The sequence below is a fragment of the Thamnophis elegans genome, chromosome 13, assembly GCF_009769535.1.
Source record: "Thamnophis elegans isolate rThaEle1 chromosome 13, rThaEle1.pri, whole genome shotgun sequence".
In the NCBI taxonomy this organism is placed as follows: domain Eukaryota; kingdom Metazoa; phylum Chordata; class Lepidosauria; order Squamata; family Colubridae; genus Thamnophis; species Thamnophis elegans.
The window spans coordinates 22,192,967-22,209,268 of NC_045553.1; positions in this window are offsets into that span (position 1 = coordinate 22,192,967).

Consider the following 16,302-nt stretch of genomic DNA (forward strand, 5'->3'; position numbering starts at 1 on the left):
TTTAAAAGATATATGGAGAGAAAGAAATGCTAAAAAAGAACAAAGAACTTTTTATTCAAATAGACATTCATCATTCTCCAGAATTGATATGATATGGGCTTCAGCAGAATTGATTTGCAATGCACAAGAAATTGAGATTGGAGCAAGCACTTGGGCGGACCACAATCCAAATACAATTAAACGGAAAGGCCAAAGGACAAGATCTAGATGGACATTAAATAATACTATATTGAAAGAAAAAGACTGTACAAAAAATGGAAAAAGAACTAGCCTTTTTTTTTAAAGAAAATAGTAAAGAAATCAATGCAGAATCTTTGGGATACAATGGAGGCTGTCACTAGAGGTCTGATAATAGACTATACAAGGAAGAGAAATTCAAAGAAAAGACAAATGCATAAAGCTTTTGATAATGACTATAAAATACTTGAAAGAGAGTTACAGAGATCACCACAAAAAAAGATGTTAAAATAAAACATATAATGGATATAATTAAACATAAAATGGATCTACTGGAAAAGGAAGAACTGGCATAAAAAATTAGAGGCACTAAACAGAATTACTTTGAAAATGTAAATAAACCAGGCAGATGGCTGGCATATAAGTTGAAAAAAGAGAGAGAATCAAAGAAAATATTCCAATTAAGAGATGAACAAGGACAAATTCAGTATGGAAACACTGAGAAAAAAATTATGCAAGATTACTATGCTAAACTCTATGAATAAGAGAAGGTGGAAGAGGGAGGAGTTAAAAAGTATTTACAGGATGCTAATCTTCCCCAGATATCAGACGAAACTAGAACAATGTTGGAAAGTAAAATAACAATGATGGAGCTAACGGAAGCACTTAAAAAACAAAATAATGGAAAAGCCCCAGGTCTGGATGGACTACCTGTGGAATTCTACAAAATATTTGAAGAAACCTTGACTCTCCCACTCTTAGAAGTCATGAATGAAGTGATATCTGAGAGTAGAATACTGAAATCATGGTCAGAAGCATACATTGCATTGCTACCCAAGGAGGAGACTGATTTAACACAAACTAAGAATTATAGACCACTTTCTTTATTAAACTCAGATTATAAGATATTTGCATCTATACTAGCAGAGAGACTCAAAAAATATTTAAATAGCTTTAGTGGACTCAGACCAAAATGGTTTTTTACTCAAGAAACAAATTAAAAATAATATGAGAATGATTTTGAAGACTTTGGAATATTATGAGGCTCATCCTGAAAAACAAATGGCTTTGATGTTTCTCGATGCACAGAAGGCCTTTGACAACGTGAACTGGCAATTTATGTTTCTACAATTGGAGCAGATGAACTTTGGTAAGAAATTTATTCAAACCATACAAATGGTATATCATAAACCATCAGCAAAGATAATGGTAAATGGAGAATTGACAGATTCTATTAAAATAAAGAGAGGTACGAGGCAAGGTTGCCCATTATCACCATTACTCTTTGCCTTAACATTAGAAGTTTTAAATAGAAAGATTAAAGAAGAAGAAGAAATAAGAGGAATGAAAATTAAAAAAGAAGAATATAAGCTACAAGTGTTTGCAGATGATTTGGTTTTTATTCTTGAAGATCCACTAGAAACAGCACCCAAATTGTTAGAAAGAATAGAGGAATATGGAAAAATGGCAGGTTTGAAAATAAACAAAGACAAAACAAAGATTATGACAAAGAACATACCAGCAAGACAAAAGGAAGAGTTGTCAGAAGCTTTGCAGATTCAAATCACAAGCAAGGTTAAATATTTGGAGTTATATTTATCACCTAGATGCAGTACTCTTAAGGAGGACAACTATACTAGACTAAAACAACAAATTGCGACTGACTTGATGAAATGGGAAAATCTACAACTATCAATGATGGGAAGAATTTCTACAATCAAAATGAATATCTTACCTAGAATTTTATACCTGTTCCAGGCAATCCCAATCAGACTGGGTAAGGACTTTTTTCAAGATCTAAATAAAATAGTTTTGAAGTTTATCTGGCAAGGGAAAAAAGCAAGAATAAAACTCAAACTGTTATAAGGTGCTAGAACTAGAGGAGGACTGGGCTTATCTGATTGGGAGTTATATTACCAAGCAACAAATTTGATGTGGATTAAGGAGTGGATAACACTAAAAAAACTCTAAACTATTGAATGTAGAAGGTCATGATTTACTGTGGGGATGGCATGCTTTTTTATGGTATAAGGGAACTAAAGCACATGGCTATTTCAGAAGACATTATATAAGGGAGGCCTTGTTATTAAACTGGGAAAAGGTTAAAAGATTACACTACTTAAAAATTCCAGTCTGGATATCAACGATTGAAGCATTTTCATATCCAATAATATATAAAAAGGAACAAACAGTTAGATATGTTGAAATATTGAATGCAGAGGGTGAACTCAAATCTATCCAAGAGCTGAAACAAGAAGGGATAGAAATGAACTGGTACTCATATGTACAGATACAATCTAGATATAATGAAGATAGAAAATCAAAAGGTTTTTACAACAAAATGACTGAGTTAGATAAAATCCTAACATGTACTGATGAAAAAGTAATTAAAAAACTATATGGATATTTATTGGAGGTTAAATTACAAGAGGAACAAGTTAAAGAAACTATGATAGCTTGGGGGAAAAACTTTAGGCATGGGATTGATTTAGAGAAATGGCAGAAATTGTGGTCTCAAAATTATAAAATGACAATGTCTACTGCATATAGAGAAAATTTGTATAAGATGTTTTACAGGTGGCATCTACCCCCAACGAGAATTGCAAGAATGTCCAAGAATAAATCGGAAAAGTGCTGGAAATGTCATCAGATACCCGGGCTTTATTACCACATATGGTGGACTTGCATTGAAGCTAAAAGATACTGGACTAAAATTCACATGTGGTTGGAGAAAATGATACACAAACATATAGATCTTAAACCAGAGGTCTTTTTATTGGGAATTATACCAGAAATCTATAACAAAGACTTAAAGTATTTGATTGTAAATGATCTTTCAGCAGCCAGAATTGTATTTGCAAAAAACTGGAAAAATGAAGCAATACCAAAACAGGAAGAAGTTATTTGAAAAATAATGGAGTGTGCTGAAATGAGTAAATTTACATTTGAAATTAGAGAACAAGAAGATGAGCAATTTTATAAGATATGGGATTTGTTTTATTAGTGGTTGGGGGGAAAAACCTGGAAATGAAAAATGTCTTACTTATGTTTTAACTGAAGGAGCTAAGTGATAATACAATTATCCTGTGAAAGAGATTAACAATGATACAATGAAAGACTAATACATATATGAATTGAATACTTTAGAACTTTTTGTTTTAAAATGGATAAGGATCACAATGAATTTATGTATACTTGATAGAGGATTGGTGATACAATGTATAACCCTAAGAATATATTATAAAGATATCTTCTTGTTGATAAATAATTTTAATAAGGAAGTAATTAAAAATTGGTATATATATGAAGTGAGTATTTAGAATATCTTGTTGAAAAATAAAGGAATAACATCTTTGTTTGAATGTATGATGTACAAGGACAATAATGAACATAAGCATACTCGATAGTTGATTGGTGGAATTTTACATAATTGAAAACAGTGATATGCAAATATAAATGGTTGGTAAATCTCTTTCATATTGGGATCTGTGATTATATAAAGGTATATTGTTATTAAACAATCAAGAATGTAAGGGAATTAGGCTTATTGAAAAAAATATTAATTGTAATTGAATATACATTGTACAATGAAAGTGAGGTATTTAGTTATATTAGATGAAAAATCTGTGATTGTAAATGTAATTGAGAATATGGATGCAAAAACACTTGTAATCAAATGACATGCTGTATGTAATGGATGAGATCATGTTTTTTAATATTGTTTTATTATTTTTATGTGGCTTTCCGTGGTGCTTTGCAGCACCACGGAAAGCACCAGAATGCAATGGACACATGGCTTGTCCTCTGCATAGTCCTACCAGCATTTCTCTGCCTTTGATTAATGACATATCTTCCCTGCATGGCTAAGCTTTACAGTAGCCAGCATCTAACCAATCTGGAAAACATGAGATCAGGGAAAGCTGATTTAGAGCTTTAAAAAAAAAGCCACCCACAATTTTAAATGAGGCGCTTAGCGTTTACATAGTCATCATATTTACACCGCCTGCTAAATTAAGGCATTATTCAGCACTGAGTCACATCTGTACACTGGTTGAACAATGTTGAAAGTTGGCCAACAATTTCCTTTTGAATCCCCCCACCCCCAAATATCTAAGCACCCACATAGAATTCTTCCAAATTTCCCCAGTAGCTTCTGAAGGCTATATTAGCTAATATAGCTGCAGCCTCCAGGTACCATGAAAGCATCCTCTCTCAAACTTTTTCTTCTGATTTCTCCCCATCTCACTCTAAGTACAGAACTGAGACAGGATGAAACAGCTCCCTCAATTCTTCCTTCATAAAGATAAAAGTTTTCACTTTCCAATCACATCTAGGGATAGAATAGAATATAATTCTTTATTGGCCAAGTGTGATTGGACACACAAGGAATTTGTCTTTGGTGCAGATGCTCTCTGTGTACAGAAAAAGACAAGATACATTTGTCAAGAATCATAAAACTTGTTTCTTATGTATGTGGTAGCCAACGTTTGTTTGTAGTTGGACTGTCATTGGGCTCCAAATTTAGGAATCCAAATTCTTTTTTCTAAAGCATTGTGATATTGTGTCTAATAAGCATAAGCATTGGCACGGCTGTAACTTTCCTCCCCTGATTTTTGCAGCCTCCCCTTGTAAATCTCTGTCAGGGTTACAACCAATGCCCTAATTAAATCATGAGCCTCAAGCCGAGTTTCAAAAGAACTCCAATTATTTATTAGGAGTGTCATATCTGCACGACCAAGTGAAGCCAACTCTGACCTCACTTCATTCGTGCCTTGGCTCTGACCCTGTCTCCCCCTCCCCCCAAGGTGTGTCATCAGTCACATTCCCCAACAAAGCAATTTTGCATGTTGTAGAAGTCCCTCCCTCCAGCCACTGTGGAACTCCATGGAGATGACCTTGGTGTTGCCAGCTGGAATGTGCTTTGTTTTGACTTAAGTGCAATTTCCTTGCTGCAGCTGCGAGGCTCAGTTTCCCATCCTACCATCTATGGCAACTCGAGAGCTGGTCGGGAAGGCTTGGCGAATTGACACTCCACTTCTCCCATTTCTTGCCTTCAACATTGCTGTTGAAGTCATGTCCTTAGCATAATTTGTTTGATTAATCAAACAGTTTTTTTTTCCAATGGCAATCATGTCTAGGGTATTATGTTCAGGATGTCAATCAGTCTGAATTTTAAAATCCCATAAATACTTTGCTCTGTCGCTTTCAGAGGCTTTGTCTGTGACTTGATATATCCGGTAATGCTTATTGACTGTTAATATATGCTGTTTAGATACATGCCAGTGTGATACTTTTCAACTTGATCATAGATTGTTGTTGCCGCTGCTGCTGTTGTTGTGTTTTGTCAACAGTCTGAGTGATTTTATGCAGCTGGCATTTGTTACCCAAAATGCCTTTCTAATTTTCTCTTAAGGAAATTCTTTCACGGTGATTATTTTTTGGCTGCAAAAACATTCCTTTCATCTCCTTTTTTTTTTGATGTGCCATTTTCATTCAAGTGTTGTCCAATTTTCCTTCGGTACATGAGAAAAAAATGTGCAGGGAATGCTTTGTTTTCTCAATTTTTCTAATGTCATTTCATACCATTACTTTTTATAGTCGTGATTAGATTTTAAGTCTGGAAATAGAGATTCTCCCCCCACACACAATTTTTAGTTATCATCATTAGCCACTTGGTGTTTTTTTTTAACAGATAAAAACATAGTAGAAAGGGGGGGAAATGAGGTCTTCATTATTACATCCAGTTCTAGCTCATTAGTCTTCCTGGCAAGTTGCTGATATAAACACTCAAGACTTTCATCCTAATCATCAATTTCCAGATTCCAGTCAAGATCCATGTCAATCCAGTTGTCAGCGTTCCAAGTATCATGTAAAATTAAATCAGAGTCCAAGGCAAAACAATCCTTAAAGTTCCAATTTAATAAAGCAGACATCTTAGCACATCTGTGTCAATCCCAATTCTGGAAATGACATCAGAATTCCACCCAGTTAAAAGTTCATGATCTTGTCCCCACACCCACAATCCATTACATGGTCCAATCTTCTTCTTCCACGCTAGCGTCTCCACCCAGCTGCTTCCAGTCAGGTGTAAAAGTGCAGAGACAAAAGATGACCTTGAGCTTCTAGAAAGGAACGAAAACAATACATTCCACAATCCTTCTATTCCCCCCTCCCACCAACTGTACTAATGAAACAGCATGAAATAAGAGAAAGTGTGGCAGGCCAAAATTCTAAAAGGAATATAATTGCAGGCCTGACACCAGTTGACTATTTGTCAATGTATAAGAGTTCATGAATTGGAATAGACATGGTAACAGGTCAGCCAATGGGGACTGTTTGGTGACTCAGATGGCTCAGACCCTGGGCGTGGCTTAGCTGGTGTGTGTGTGTGTGTGTGTATGGATGCAGGGAGGCAGGCAGGCAGGGGGAAGGGAGGGAGGGAAGGAGAGAGAGAGAGAAAGAGAGAGGGGGGAGGTTCACCAAACCCACCCTCAAGGCAGCCACATCCCTTCACTAACCTGCTTTGCACCTCCAGGAACATAAAAACTTTGTGTGTAGGTTTAATGCACTGCTAAATTGGCCCTGCCCACCCAGTCGCATGACCACCTAGCCTAAGGTGACCAGATTTTCAGATTGGAAAAGAGGGACACCCTTGACCGGGGGGGGGGGGGCCTTGATTAAAAAAAAATTTTTTTGTCAAAAGGTCACCCCAGGACACTGAAACCAGCATAAATACGAATCTGTTGCCAAACAAAATTTTGATCACGTGACCATGAGGATGCTGCAATGGTCGCTAAGTGTGAAAAATGGTCGCAAAGGTCGCTAAGTGTGAAAAATGGTCATCAGTCACTTTTTTCAATGCCATTGTAACTTTGGTCACTAAATGTTTTCCCCCTCCTCGAGACTCCTCACTTAGCGACCATCAGAAATACGAATCTGTTGCCAAACATCAACATTTTGATCGCGTAACCATGAGGATGCCAAAACGGTCGCTAAGTGTGAAAATGGTCGCTAAGTGTGAAAAATGGTCATCAGTCACTTTTTTCAATGCCATTGTATCTTCCTGATTATTAAAAGTGCAAATTCACTCAGTGTCAATCATGACTCCTGAGTCCATTTCAAAGTATTGTGCATAGAAATTTTTAAAATGGCTTGTTTCAATTTATTTTGGATAGAATCTTTTTTTAAATAGTCTAAGACAATTTAAAAAAAGAATCAACACAGAATACCACTATTTTAAAAAATCATATGCACAATAAATAAAATATTATTTTAAAATACATTGAGCCTATACTCCTTACAGTAAATGACTCATCTGGAAACAAGCCAATAGCAGTTTTGTGCTTTAAAATTTACAGATTTTCCAAAATCAGCTTAAAGTCCAAATATTTAAAGACCACCCCCCTCAAAGCTATCTTACCAGAGCTTTAAATATCTTCTGGGGAGGCCCTGCTAGTAATCCCATTCATGACAAAGGTAGGGCTTTCTCAGGAGGAAGGTCTCAGCTGGTGCCCATCCTTTGGAAACCTCCTCCAGAGCAGGGAGCCCTAACCTGCTGTCCATTCAGGAAGGCTGTACAAATTATTCTGTCTTCTAGAATCTAGAGCCATTGGGATTTAATATGGTTTTATCACTGGATTTTCTTTTTATTGTTTTTGTGGAATTGTTACAATGATTTTATAATAATATAATTTTATTTGGCATTTTTGTTGCTGTAAACTGCTGAAAGCCCCTGATAGAATACAAATTATTTAATAATAAATTAGGAAATGTGTAGCTGTTTTCTACACATTGGTTTGTTTGAACAGCTGAAATCAAGCCTGTTCACCCAAGGCAATTCTAGAGTAACATGTGCTTCAGGACAACCTCCCTCTTAGACTGCTTTTTAAAAATGAATTATGCCTTGCTTTTCTATATTATCTTCACTGACACTGTTAGTTTTATTGTTTTCTTGAAGAGATATTTTATTATTCTTTTGTAAATCCTTTTGGATTTTTTCATGAAGAATTCCAGTATAAAAATAAAAAAACAACACCATAGAGTAAGCTATCTTTTTCAAATACACTTGCAGTGGCAACCTATTACATATTACCTGGCAAAAGAAATCAGTGTTTCTTAAAATCTCTCCTTGGAGTCCAGAGGGTCAGACCCAATCAAGGGTACTCAAAATTCAAATTTGCCAGCCTATGTTGAAATCCCATCAAAGAATTGTGAGAATCCACAGTAGCAGTGAATACTTAGATTTCAATATTTAATGCAATACATATTGATAAATATAACCCATACAAACAAATACCATTTTGGGATCCTGAGAGAAAATTTTTAAAACAAAGACAGTAATATAGATTCAGGCGGCTAACACATACAACTGTAATGTTTTGAACATATTTTTCTCTCTACACTATACAGCCTTCTGATGCATGAAATGAAACTCTTACTCTTAACTCTATAGGCACACAATCTTTCCAGTAGTTCACATACTAGTTGGTAACATCTTAATTTGAGGCTTGATTGGAACATTATACAGTTATTGAAAGACAGTAAAATGGACATCAACAATCTCACACCCTGCTCAAAGTTGTGACAGCAAGTTTAAATTTTTGACCTTAACTATCAAGAAAAAAAACAATTTTAAAACTGGCATGTCAGTGACTTCTTAAAAGTCAGGATGCCTGGTCAAGATTAAATTGCAGGTAGATTTCTTATCACTTTCTAAAAAGAGAAAAATTCAGAACATAACAAATAAAAGGTTGTGAATTTCACAGATGAGACAGAAAACCACAAATGGGCAAATATGACCTACAAAGGCATGAATCTCCCATATTATGGGAATCCCATAAACCCTGCAGATGTTCATAATGAAATTATATTTAACTATTTGGGACAGAAAGACAACACAGACTATTTTTTAAAAAAATTCACCAATATCACACCATAAGATTCTTTATCTTTTCTTTGCAACAATTCCTAATGGCACAAGAAATCTCCATCAATATCTATCCCCAAGAAGAAAACTCTTCTTTAACAGCAAAATAATGTAGAAAAATTACAAACAATAACTCTTTTCAGCTTTATGCACCACCCCAGTAAACACAAATGTTTGATCAGAAAAAATATGTCCAAGATAGGAGCAATAAGCTATACACCATGATTTAGGAGTTTGATTTTTTTCAAAAATAAATGCTAAAATACTAAACTGTATATATGCACATTTAGGTAAATAGTGTTCTGTATACCCTCTCGGAGGCGGCGATGGATCCCAATCACGAACGGACGCCGCCAGCAGATAACTTCCACGCGATTCAGGGGCTTTTGCCAGGCGGCGGGACCCCTGAAAGCGAGAGGAAATTGTCTGCGGGCGGCTGGCAGCGCCCCAACCTCTCCTCCTGCCGCGCGGATCCATTTTGATTCACGAACGGATTCCGCGGCGGTTCAGGGGCTTCTGCCGGGTGGCGGGACCCCCGGAAGTGAGAGAGGAAGTTCCGGAAGCGAGAGGCTGCCCCGGCGATCGATCCCAATCACGAACGGACGCTGCCCGCAGATAACTTTCCATAACTTTCCGGGCGGCGGGACCCCCGGAAGCGAGAGGATGTTCTTTGCGGGCGGCAGCTGCTGCGCCCATGCTCTCGGAGGCGGCGATCCCATTCACGAAGAGGCAGCTCCTCGTGGGCGCAGCGGCTGCCGCCCCCACAGAGTGAATTCAATTGGGATCGCCTGCGGCCGCGAGGACCCCTAAACAAATGGACTCCTCGCGGCCGCAGGCGATCCCAATTCACTCAGCCGGGGCGGGCAATTTCTGCACGAACGGACTACTCCTTGCGGCCGCAGGAGAGGGAGGAGGAGGGGGCAGCCGAGCCGCCGGCACAGAGTGAATTCAATTGGGATCGCCTGCGGCCGCGAGGACTCCTGCACGAACGGAGTATTCCTCGCGGCCGCAGGCGATCCCAATTCACTCAGCCAGGGCGGGCAATTTCTGCACGAATTGCCCGCCCCGGCTGAGTGAATTGGGATCGCCTGCGGCCACGAGGAATAGTCCGTTTGTGCAGAAATTGCCCGCCCTGGCTGAGTGAATTCAATTGGGATCGCCTGCGGCCGCGAGGACTCCTCACGGCCGCAGGCGATCCCAATTCACTCAGCCGGGGCGGGCAATTTCTGCACGAACGGACTACTCCTCGCGGCCGCAGGAGGACAGGGAGGAGGAGGGGGCAGCTGCCCGCACGCGGTTCAGGGGCTTCTGCCGGGCGGCGGGAGCCCCTGAACCGCGTGGAACTTCTCTGCCGCGGGCGGCTGCAGCCGCCCCCACCCTCTCCTCCTGCCGCGGCGAGCGGAAAATTCGATTAGAATTAGATTACTCACCAGTCAGCGCAGCTGCAACCTCTTTTGTCTTTTGTCGAAAGGAAATGGAAACTCGCGCAAGCGTGCTGAAAATTTCCCATCCCAGCCAGCTCACTGATTGGCTGGAGTCCAGGCCAATCCAATCAGTGAGCGGCAGGCTGGGCTGGCTTAAATTTGTAGGTAGTAGGTAAAAGGCTAAAAGCACGCTTTTTTTGGCGCTCGCAGCTCCCGCCCATCAGCTGCTAGCTTGCTGGGCTGGCTCATCTGGTAGGATAGAGAACAGAACGATGAGCCAGCCCAGCAAGCTAGCAGCTGATGGGCGGGAGCTGCGAGCGCCAAAAAAAGCGTGCCTTTTAAAAAGGCGGGCGGGACGTGGGAAAATGCATTGGAAAGCGGGTGTGTCCCGCCAAAAGCGGGACGTCTGGTCACCTTAACCTAGCCACACCCACCCAGCTGGTCCAGCCCCTCAACAGTCCAAGGGACCGTGAATTGGCTCCCTGTTTAAAACATTTGAGGACCCCTGGTCTCCTGTTTGAGCAGGGGGTTAGACTAGAAGACCTCCAAGGTCCCCCCCACGCAACCCTATGATTCTAAATCATATTTTACAACCCAGTTGATTAGCCAGTGGGAAGACCTTGAGCTATGTGTTCATTTGCTAAAGATGTCATAGCTGCTTGCCTTGCTTTATGTCATAGCCCTGTGGTGGCAAACCTGTAGCATGAGTGCCACAGGTGGTACACAGAGCCTTTTCTTAGGGCAAGCAAGGCGTTGTCCTGTCAGCTGATTTCTGATTTTGGCCTTCATTTTTGGCCATTCCCTGAAACTTCTGGAGGGTGAAAAACAACCCAATGGGCAAACCAGAAGTTCGGGAATGGACTTCTGGTTTGCGCCTTGGGGTGGTTTTCACCCTCCAGTGGCTTCAGGGAAGCCTCCTGAAACCTCCGGAAGGCAAAAAAATAAAAATGGCCCAACATATAAACCGGAAGTCAGAAAATGGGCTGTTTCCAGCCTCCAGAGGGCCTCGGGGGGGGGGGGGAGGCCATTCCCCCCTCCCCAGTCTCCTAGAAAAACTCTGGAGCCTGGGGAGGGTCCATCGTGCACATGCATGGGGGGAGGGCGGGGGGTCGTGCTTGCATGCATGGGGGGGAGGGCTCATATAATTATGAGTGTGAGCATGCCTGCGCATGACCCCCCTGTGCTCCCTTTGCTTTTGACAAGCGATGGCAAAAATATTAGCCATCACTGTCATAGCCCCTTGCTCTTTGCTTTGTGACATCGGATTTCCTTAGTTCCACTTCCAGAATCGTTTGCACTGGACCTTCTGAAAAAGACTTCAAGTGGATCCTGGAGTGAAGAAATTGTAGAGTTGATGCACAGTCTTCAATAGTCACAGGCCACTGGGCTCCAGAAAGAGAGAGGGTCATGAAAATTGCTCAGTAATATATTTTTGAGAGATAAAACAGCCAAGTAGAACCAAAGATGCTGCATATTGTTGTTCTGTCGGCTCACGTGTCTCCTGAACTTGCGATTCAACCCAACACATTTGTGGTTGGTACCTTCAGAGGTAAAACCATATCCGAATCCCATTTGCTCTTACATATTAAAATAGTTTATGTCCATACCCTACTTTTGGGGAACTTAAAAAAGCCAATCTGTCTATATTTTCAGTAAAAAAAAACCTTCTGATTATGAATGCAAATTGGGGAAATGCCAAGGAGGATAAAATTTAAGAAAATAGCCATTTCCTGCTTCTACGGAGAGCAGGGGAAGTATGCAAACAGCCCTATTTGCATTTTGCAAAATATGCACTAATTGTATCATGGCAGGGATCATACATCCTTTCTTACAAAGGACCATCCTTTATTTCAGAAAGCTGACTTTTATATGTATTTAACTTGTTTTTGAAAGAAGATAGAGATTGATCGATCAGCGTGAATAGCTTGTGGAGGCAAAGCATCAGGAAACAGTTGGAATTAACCCAGAATTATTATTTTTTCACCTAGGCATTGAAAGAAGCACAAGAGTTGTGCAGAAGGACCAAAACCCAATTTGGAATGAGGTAAATTAGACAAGAAAGTTGTTGAGAAATGTCCTGGAAGAAAGATTCCAGCAAACCACTTTTTTAAACTGTCATTCAGAAGGGTGTCTGGTTATACCATAAAGTTACCAGAACTGAAGCTAGGATCAAAAATATATCCAACTAGGATATATTTTTCCTAAACTCCTTAACCCTGGTGACAGTCTTGGTTTTTAAGTTAGTTCCCTCCTAATTTCTTCATATTTGAAAAAAAAAATCCCTTAATAAGAACTTACAAAGGGGAAGGAGATATATGACAAAATACAGTGCAACACTCTAGGACCTTCTTTGGTGCTGAGACTTTTTAAATTATCTCAGGGCTCACAATGGTCCAATCAGCACATTTATCTGGTTGAAAACTGGAGAGGATCTCATCTTAACTTTCAAACAAGCCAGGAACCCAAATTTCTCCTTTGGGAGTTTGTTTAATAAGGAAGAGTCAGGATGGAGTGGCTCAGTAGCTAAGATGCTGAGCTTGTCGATCAGAAAGGTCAGCAGTTTGGCGGTTCAAATCCCGAGAGCCATGTAATGGAGTGAGCTCCCATTACTTGTCCCAGCTTCTGCCAACCTACCAGTTTGAAAGTACATTAAAAAAATACAAGTAGAGAAATATAGGAACCACTTTTGGTGGGAAGGGAACAGTGTTCCATGCACCTTCGGCGTTGAGCGATTGCCGGCCACATGACCACAGAGACGTCTTCGGACAGTGCTGGCACTTCAGCTTTGAAACGGAGATGAGCACCACCCCCTAGAGTCAGGACTGTCTAGCACATATGTGTGAGGGAAACTTTTACCTTTACCTTAATAATGGAGAGTAGAAACGCATCCATAGAAGGACCAATGGCAATTCGTTACGGTATATGTTTAATCCCTGAGAATGAAGACTGAAAAAATGTAGATTAGAACATGGTTTAGTGATAGAAGAGAATATTAGAAGCTGAGGGTTGAACTGTGAGGTACTTGGTGTTCTTCAAACTTGGTGGTTTTCTTGCAGACTAATATCTAGCACTGATGATGTTACTTAGTTTGGTAATGAAATGTCTGCAAGAAAACCCCCAAGTTCTGAGAGCCACAAGGAGCTACGATATGGTTACTCTGATGTTTCTCTTCCTTTCTGTTGTTCTTAATCCTTACTTTTCCTAGTTTTTCTTGTCTGTAAGTATCCCGACTCCTTATTATCCAATTTGTTTAGCCTCCTAAACATTTTTATGATTTTCTGGCATTTTTAATGCTTCCCTAAGGGTGGGTGGGGATGTTAAGGCTAATTCCATATTCTCTTTCACTGAGCCTCCAGATTATACAGTTATTATAGATTACATTGTGTGAGGGTGTGCATTTGCAAGCAAAAATCCCAAAATACAGAAAGATTTGCTTTCCAATAATAATGCAAGATAGCAAAAAATGATATCACTCAAAGGATGAAGATGCTAACTGCACATTCTTTGAAATATAATATAGCAGTTTTAATATAAAAGAAGTGCCAAGTTTCTAAATCTTATTTTATCAAGCCATTCCACAGTGCTTTATACTGAAGGAGGAATGAGATAAGAGAAGAACACCACATAGCCTTGAATATGAAAGTATAAATTCTAGAACCGTGAGGGCGAACCTACAGTACGCGGAGCCATTTGTTAGAGCACATGAGGCGTTGCCCTTTCAGCTCCAACAGGCATGTGCACACGGCCAGCTGACTTCCACCTTCTTTTAAGGCCAATTTTTGCCCTTCAGATGCTTCCCTGAAGGCTCCAGAGGATGAAAAATGGCCCTACGAGCAAACCGGAAGTCCATTCCCGAACTTCCAGTTTGCCCATAGGGCCGTTTTTTGCGCTCCAGAGCCTTCAGGGAAGCTCCTGAAGCCTCCAGAAGGCCTCCGTGAGAGGCGGGGGAAGCTGTTTTCACCCTCCCCAGGCTCCTAGAAAGCCTCTGGAGCTTGGGGAGGGCGAAAAAGCACGCCAAAAGCAGGGGAGAACATTGGTCACGCACACATGCATGCTGGGGTCACGTGCATAGCATTAGAGGGGTGGGCGCACCAGCGCACCACCCCACTGCACTCCCCCTACTTTTGGCATGCGATCCAAAAAAGGTTAGCCATCACTGTTCTAGAAGAATCTAAAACAGTGGGGACACGATGGCAATAAAGTTCCATATTTAAATGAACATGTACAAAACGTGCAATACAACATAAACTGAGTTGGTAAGCTGAGAACTGAGTATGGCAAGGCTGTGAGAAGAGGACCAGGAAGGGAAGTGGACAGCTATGGTACTTCATCAAGATGTCACTCCCTTCATGACACAGAATTCCAGATGTTGCCGGTGACCAAGAAAGAACATGCATCAACTTCAACTTCATGTAGCAGATAAACACGACTTGTAGATATGGATAGATAGCAGAAAGAATTCTTGTATCAGGGTTCCAAGTAATAACCCCAAAGCAATCAAAACTCTTGAGGCCTAGAGATTCCTCAAAGCATAATTTTATTAGGGATGTCATATTGGCACAGCTGGTGAAAAGCTGACTATGAAGGGCCCAGGGTTTTCAAACCCCCAAACCCCCAGGTCACGTGTCCATCACGCGGTCCAATCAGGTTGCAGTCCCAACTCCAACTGGCTTTGGGACACCAAGCCCTTCCAACACCTGGTAGAACATCCTTGGCTCCCATGGGAAAGAATGCTATTTTGGCTACACATCAGTGGTTGGTTATGACCGGTACGCCTCAGTATGGGTGTACCAGTGCCTGCCGGCAGCACTGAGTACCGGTACAGTTCTCCCAAGGGCTCACCGATCCACCCACACTCCTTACCTGTATTTGAGCTCTTCGGAGCTTCCGCACTCACACATGGAGATATGGTGCCTGTGTGATGCTCTGCCAAGCAGCTGGAGCATCACAGAGTTGTCACAGAGCGTCACAGGCAATAGGTACGCATGTGTATGCTGCATGCAAGTGCACGCATGCTGCACATGTTAATGTGGTGGATGCTGGGCTCCGTTGCACCACTGGTAGCAACAGGATCCAGAACCCACCACTAGTAGACATCCCTCAGCTACCTCCCTCCTCACATTCTCACAGCTCCACCCAGCCTCACTGTGGCAGCCTTGAAGATGCTCACAAAATGGCTTCAAAACGGACAGCTTGCTGTAGTCTTGCTTGTTGTGAATTTGTCCAAAACAAGAGTGAGTGACTGACCTTCAAATGTTGCATTGCTGATTATTCTTTGTGTTTGTCCTCCAGACTTTGATGTGGTATCTGGATGAGGAGCTTCTGGACGATAGTTCTGTTGCCGTTATTAAACTCCTTGAATGGGGCACAAAAGTCGAAAACAGGTGAATCGTGGAAAGAAGGAACTTTTTACCGGTGGCTAGAGTATAGATATAAGAATTAAGAGCAAAAGAAGCTATCTATAAAAAATGTATTCATAGTTAAAATAACTAATAGAGTTAAATAAATGACAATGGGATTGTTATAATATTAGATACTTAAGGTATTGGAAATTAAACTAAAATGGGATTAAATAAGGAGTAAGATTCAGGGGTGAAATCCAGCAGGTTCTGACAGGTCTGGAGAACCGGTAGCAGAAATGTTGAGTAGTTTGGAGAGCCGGCAAATACCACCTCTGGCTGGCTCCAGAGTGGGGTGGGAATGGAGATTTTGAAGTCTCCTTCTCCTAGGAATGGAGATTTTGCAGTATCCTTCCTCTGGAGTAGGGAGGGAATG